General features: G+C 55.6%; 1 long non-coding RNA gene across 1 annotated transcript; it reads left to right on the top strand.

Annotated features, from left to right (window-relative positions):
* The first annotated feature begins 4,420 nt into the window (after positions 1–4,420).
* Positions 4,421–6,954, top strand: LOC102500448 (uncharacterized). The gene is made up of 3 exons (XR_001370648.2): positions 4,421–4,596; positions 5,445–5,733; positions 6,709–6,954. It is a non-coding gene; the product is annotated as an uncharacterized LOC102500448 (long non-coding RNA).
* Positions 6,955–7,182: the final 228 nt, after the last annotated feature.

The following is a 7,182-nucleotide window of genomic DNA, read 5'->3' as shown; positions in this document are numbered from 1 at the left end:
TTTCAGATTTGCAAGATCAAAATTCTGGAGATAGGGGCCAGCAGGTGGCATAGTGGTTAGGGCACTGGATTCCCACGTGGTCAACTGTGGTTCAAATCCTGGACCTGGCAGCTTGAAACTCATGCTGGGCACATGTTTGTGCATGCCCCAAATCCTGAGAGGAGAATAGAGAAGGAACTGTGGCGTGGCCATCCCCCTGGAGGGTGATTTCTTGCTTTCTGTCTCTCTGGCAAGCGCACATGCCCTAAAGCAAAAAACTCTCTTAAAAAAATTTTGGAGTTAGTTGGTGGTTAATGGTGGCTCAATAATGTACTTAATACCACTGAACCCCATCATATGTCAAGGAGCATGCGAATTTAGGTGAAAAAAGCACAGCTCAGAACCAAGGGAATAGGATGCTGTTTTGTGTACAAAGGCTGTGTGTGGGGGGCGGGCAGGAGGAATGGTAAGAACATATATTTGTGTATGCTTTTCCCAAATGCAAACCCTGGAGAGATACCCGATATATTTAAAAAAAAAAAAAAAAAAAGTGTTTTTCCGCCCTCCTAGAGTGCACACATGTGCATGAGATGAAGGGGGACACGCCTCTGCAGGGGCTGGTCATGCTGCGACCCCCGCCTCCAGCCCTGCAGCCCGAGGGTCCCGACACTCACACGCATGCCCAGTGTGCCAGTGTGTGCCAGGTAGACCAGGCCAGGGGTTTGAACTGTGGCTGCCATGTGGGATCTGGTTTCTCATGAGCAGCGTGTCCCCCCGCGTCGTGAGCCAGCCCGAGTGTCTCCTCACCTGGCACCAGCAGCTGGGACACAGACAAGGCCCCGGGCCTTTGTACATGCGCCCCCTGGAGCATGCCCATCCCATAACCCCTCCACGCCTCCTGGAGAAACAGCAGTTTGGTTGTCTCCCTCCGGAACGTTTCCTTGAACCCCAGGTTTGTTTGGTTCTGTTTTGTTTTCTTGCAGAGAGAGATTTTTACTATAGTGTGCGTGAGCGCACCGGAGAGACAGAAAGCAAGAAATCACCCCTCCGGGGGGGATGGCCACGCTGTGATCCCTTCTCCTCCATTCTGCTCTTAGGATTTTGGGCACGCATGCACACAGGCCCAGACTGAGTTTTAAGTCACCAGGTCCGGGACTTGAACCACAGTTCACTATGTGGAGTCCAGTGATATAACCCTTACGCCATCTACTGGTCCCAAGCCCCTAAGGTTATGAGCTCCCCACCCTGTACTCGCCCCTCCAGCTGGTGGCCTGTAGTTGAGTAGGGCCTTCAAACCCTGACCCCTTCACTGACCAGCTCAAGGACCCTGAGTAACTTACTTGACTTCTCTAAATCTCAGTTTCTCACATGTAAAATGGGATTTTAAAAAACTTGCTATAGGGTGATTGCACTCTCCGGAGAGAGATACCGTGAGAGAGACACTGAGCTAGCACTTCCGTGGGAAGTGGTCAAGCAACAGTCCCTTCTCCTCCACATCTCCCTCCTCTCAGGATTTTGGGCACGTACATGCACGTGCCGAGCCACTTTCTTAAGCCACTGGGCCTGGGACTCAAACCACATGGTCAGCCATAGGGGATCCAACCGCCTTGAGCACCATGCCACTGCTGGCCCGTAACGCGGGATGTTTAATAGGGCCTCCTTCATAAGGTTATTTCAGAGATGAAATAAGAAAATCCACATAGAGACCAGCAGGTGGAGGGGGTTAAGCTGCTAGACTCCCACATGGCTAACCACAGTTTGAGTCCCGGACTCAGCAGCTTGAAACTCACACCGGGTACGTGTGCGTACATGCCCAAAATCCCAGGAGGAGAACGGAGAAGGGAGTGCAGCATAGCCATCTCCCCGGAGGAGGATTTCTCACTTTATCTCTCTCTGCCTCTCTGGTGAGCACATGCACCTATAGCAAAAATCAAAAAAATAATAATAAAAAAAATAAAAAGAAGAGAGAGAAAGGAAGAAAATTCTCATAAAGCATCGTAGCATAGCACCTGGCAGCTGCGGTGATGGTTTTAATAGGCAGGACTCCCACACCAGGCGGCAGCCCCAAGGCCGTCTCATCTCCTGGAAGAAGCGCTGCAGCGTGGCAGGTGCTCCGTGCGAACTGCCACGTGAAGGACTCGAACCCCTCCCCGGGACCACTGCACGCCCTCCACCACCTCCCTACCTCTGGCCCAGCCTCCTGGTGCTGCGCCCTGAGGTCTACCTGGTGGGAGAGGATAGTGATGAGAGCAGGGGTCTTGAGCTGTCTCTTATCTTTCTGTATCTCTCTGTCTCACTCATTCCCTCGTGGAAGAAATAAATGAAAAAGAGATCCTGGGGCCGGCAGGTGACGCCGTGGTTAGGGCACTGGATTCCCACACGGGCAACTTTGGTTCAAGTTTCAGACCTGACGGCTTTCTCTCTCTCTCTCTCTCTCTCTCTCCCACACCCTCTCTCACTCTGTTCCTCTCTGGTCAAATTAAAATAAATAAATAAATAATAAATAAATAAAGTCAAAATAATTAGGGAAAAAATAAGAGAGAGAGAAAGAGAGAGAGAGCTCCTAAGCCAGCAGGTGGCAGGGCGGTTAAGGAGCTGGACTCCTACACAGCCCACTGTGTGGTCTGAATCCTGGACCCAGGGGCTTCAAAATCACACTGGGCACTTGAAAAATCTCGCTGGGCACCTGTGCGTGTGTGTCCAGAGGAGAATGGAGGAGGGGGATTGTGGTGTGGCCACCCTCTCTGGGGTGATGTCTCTGTCTCTCTGTCTCTTTGGTGAGCGCACATGCCCTATGGCAAATACATGAATCATAACCCCAGCAAAGCCTTTCTTTCGTTACACACCATGGCATATGAGCTAATTCAGGACTCCCAGGGAAGGGCGAGTCACTGAGCACACCCCCAGCATGGCCAGGCACCGGCAGAGGCCCCAGTGGTCCTGGAGAAAAGCCGAATGGATGGACACAGACCCACAGGCTCGGCCGGTCTGCTGGCGGTGGGGACAGGAGCCACATGGGCAGCACCCCACCGAGATGCGGTTCGGGGCCATCGGCCATCGTGTTTCAGAACTCAGCTCTGGGGCCACGTGCTGGGCTTGGAGCACACCACGTCACCCGTGTCTCTGTGGGACAACAGAAGTTACTTCCCAGGCCTCGGGGACGGGTGGGAAGAAGGCCAGGGAAGTCACGACGGGCAGAAGTCTTGAGAGAGCAGAGGGCCATGGAGCAGGCATCAGACCATGAGAGAGGCCGCTGGTGCCTGAGGGAGTCGCGGGCGTGGCATTGGGTTTCGCTGGAGCCGCAGGGCCAAGGCTCCCTGTAGCTGCCCCAGCAGCAGTGCCCTCCTGGGACTTGGAGTGCGACGCCCCTCCTTGCTCCTGCAGCCGGCCCACCCTCCTCCTCTACCTTGATACCTTGAGCTCTTTCTCATCCTCAGGCTCCTGCTCAATCCCAGCCCCTCAGTCCACCAGCCCCCTCTTCCCTGTCTCCCTCAAGTGGAGTCTCAGGAAACCCTGCGGTAGCTCCAGCTCCCACAGCTCCCAGCCCAGCTTTCTGGTCCCGCCACCCCCTGCCCTGAATGGGGAAAGCGCAAGTTCAAGTCTTCAAGGCAGGGACAAAATGTCCCAGAATCGATCTCGTGACCATCTGGGACCTTCTCCGTCCAGAGTAGAACTAGTAAGCAGTCAAATGAGCACTCTCTCTGCTGTTTGCCACGGCAAAAGTCGTTCCTGTTTTTATTAACCTCCCTGGAACACCATCTCTGGTTTCAAAATTCAATTAGGCTGAGTGCACTTAGTGCAGGAGGAGAGACCGAATCACAACCTATTGCCTGTGTCCTGGGATCCATCTGCCTTCCCTGCTGGATGGAAGTTTCCTGATGAGGGGGTGCCAGCCTCTCCCGCTCAGCTGCCTCCCCCACGAGCCTGCACGGAGCTTCCCACGGGCAGGAGCTGCATGGGAGGAAATAAGGAAAACGCTCACACGAATGAGGCCCATGCCACAGCCCCTATTTCTCAGCTCGTGGGAGACCCAGAGCCAGAGGCGGCCTCTGAGAAGCCCAGGAGGAAGACCACACGCCTCTCTCCAGTCCCCCATCGGCCCTGCGGCCCACTCCACTTCTAGCCGAGGGGAAAGGAGGGACAAGCGGGGAGTGGGGGCTGGGCAACGGGCTGGGGAGGGGAAGGAAGTCTTCATCCTGGACCTGCTGAGCAACTTTGAAAACAGTCATTGCGGGGCAGCCCTACAGCCTAGTGGTTAAGGAAGCTGGATCCCACATGGCCAAACATGTACGAACCCTGCCTGGAAAAACACACCAGGCCAAAACCCCAAAAGGTGACATGAAGAAGGGATTCCAGCGTGACCACACCCCTTTGGCGGGGTTCGTTCTCTCCCTCCCTCCCCCCTCTCTCTGGCAAGCACACACACCCTCGGGCTGTCCTAACAGAAGGCCTTGTGACCTCAGGCTGCTGCTGGAGCCAGCAAGAGTGAGCTCCCCAAAATGCAGGAAAACAGCTTGGGGGTCCCAGATAAGCCCTGTCACTGCCCAGGTACTTCCCTTCTACCGGCTTCTCTAATGTCATCTGAGGACTGAGGACCTGTCCTTTGGGAGCCCCAAGGTAAAGCCGTGTCCCAGGGGCAGGAGAGGTGGAGAAAGGTGTCCTCTGTCACAGTGTGGAGGCCCAGGGGCCAGGGCCAGCGTCCTAGGCCGGAGGGAGGGGCGTTAGGAAGAGAAAGCCTCCATGTACCTGGCTCGCGGGCCAGTCGGTTTCCTGTCACTGTCTGTGTTCACTTCCACGCCATCACCCCTGAGCTTTGAACAATTTGAACATTTTTTTGTAAACCCCCCCAGCCGTGACTCAGCTGTGTTTAGGGAAATGGGGGCGATCCTCTGGTTCAGGGCTGGGCAGGGCAGCCGTCTAACCCGACAGGAAGTAGCCATAGTGCTCCTCCCTGACAGGACCCAGCAAAGCAAGTCCCAGGGGACAGCTGAGATGTCAGAATTCGATCTAGAGTCACAATGACCTGGAGAACCGGGATCTGGCTTTTTTCTGAGTCAGCCAGGCCTGTGCAGACCGCCTCCCAACAGTTCAGGCCCGCTCCCTGGTTTCCAGGAAGATCTCCTAGAGGCCTCCTCCCTCAGAGCCTCCTTCCAGCCCACCTCCCCACCTCCCATCTCTCCTTCCAGCCCGGCTCGCTCTGCTGGGAGCAGCCTGTCACCCCACCATGCTGTCCACGGGCACTTGACTCCCTTCGCAGATCCCCCACTGTGGGACGGGTCTATGCCAACGGGATTCTGTAGGGAACCTGACCTGGATCTTCCTGATGACTCCCGTGGGCAGGCAGAGGTGTATTTCTCTCCGTGAGAGGGAGGCGCAGGGCCTGGGAGCGGGAAAGGGAGTTGGTACGGCCCTGCGGAAATCACATTACTCCAGGATGTGGTTTTAATTCCGTCTCTCCCTGCCAGCCTCTGCCCTACCCCCAGCTTATTAAACCATCTAATGAAATACATAGGATGTGATTGCAGCATGGGGCCGGGTGCCTCCAGAAGATGTCGGCGCCGAAAAGCAGAACAGACCACAAACCCAGGAGCGACCGAGCACCGTCCATCGCTGCCCTCTGCGACAACACAGCCTGGGCTGCAGCCTCCCGCCTGCCAGGCAGGGGCCCTGCCAGCCTGTGGTGACACTCCAGGAGGACTCTCCATCCCTGGGCTTGTCTCGAGCCCTCCAGGGCCCAAGCCTCGGAGTGCCTAGGTCTGGCCATCCCTGGCTCTCCCCATGCAACCACAACACACACGCGTGTGCTGCTGTCAGGCCAGTCCCCTGCCACCTGGCCACACTCACGCCACCTCTGCACTTCCGTTCCTACTTCTCCGTCCTCACCCGGATCTAGAATGTCCTATAGCCCATCTGACTGATGCTGTCCCCTCCTTCGAGCTTCAGCTCAAGCTTCTCTCCTTCAGAGACCCCCACTGGGACCCTCCCGGTGGCTACCACTACCCCCATCCACCCTTCTGCAGTCTTTTCCCCACTCCCACTCCAACACACGCTGAAGCTGCTCAGGCTCATGGCCAGAAGCAGCCCAGGTACCCGGCACTCGTAGGAGCTGGCACCCACAGCTTTGACAGAGCCCCATGACCCCGACGGCACCGGTCAGCCAGCGCTGAACAGAGGGTGTCCCCATAGTCTGGCAGCATGCCCACTGCAGGGCATGAGCTCAGGGGCTCCCGGACATGTGGGAGAAACAAAACAAGAGCTTGGGCCAGGAGGTGGCATGGAGGTTAAGGTGCTAGATCCCGCATGGCCAGTCGCGGGATGGTTGAGTCCAGAATCAGCAGCTTGAAAATCACACTGAGCGTGTGTGCGTGCGTACCTAGGGTCCCAAGAGGAGAATTGGGGAGAAGGGACTGTAGTGTGGCCATCCCCTGCCTCACTTTCCCTTTCTCTCTCTCTACCTCAGGTGACTGACAACAAAACAACAACAATAAAAATAAATAAATAAATAATTTTTTAATAAGAAATATAAGGGAATCCCTCACTGGGCCGGAGCTCGTAGTACACAAGGCAAGCCCTGAGGTCTGTCCCCCAAACCCTACCCTGGCCCCCACCTCTGGAGGTGAGGCAGGAAGCTGAGGTGTCCCTGCCAGTGATAGGAGGACATTGCTTGCCCAACCTCGTCTTCTGCCCTGCTCTGGTAACAGCTTCTCAATTTTCTCCTCCATTTTCCAGTCGCTGGACTTTTCCCTGGAGCTGACGGTCAGTCTCTGCTGCCAGAAGTTAGGGGTGACGGAAGCCCTAAGCCATGCAATAGCTCCAGGAAACCCCTTCCCCCTGCCCACCTCCCCTGAACCGTGCTCAACTGGGCAGCTTCCAGCACTGCAGCTCAGTACAGCTACCAGCTACACCCTGAGGCCAGGCTGACGACAGCCTTTGTAAGCTAAGGAACCAAAGAACTTGTCTTCATCAGAAGGTCAGAGTGGAGAAATTTCTTTTAATGTTTTCCGATAAAAATAGAAAGTTCGTTGGGACCAGTAGTTAGCATAATGGCTATGTCGCTGGACTCCCATGTAGTCGACTGTGGTTTGCATCCCGGACCTGGTGGCTTAAATTCAAGCCGGGCGCGTGTGTGCGTGCCCAAGATCCTGAGAGGAGAATGGAGGAGAAGGGATTACAACATAGCCATACCCCCTAGGGGGTGATTTC

Source organism: Tupaia chinensis, unplaced genomic scaffold (assembly GCF_000334495.1).
Source record: "Tupaia chinensis unplaced genomic scaffold, TupChi_1.0 Scaffold000348_1, whole genome shotgun sequence".
NCBI lineage: Eukaryota > Metazoa > Chordata > Mammalia > Scandentia > Tupaiidae > Tupaia > Tupaia belangeri.
The sequence above is the reverse complement of the archived record's forward strand: the minus strand, read 5'-3'. Positions and strand labels throughout refer to the sequence as shown.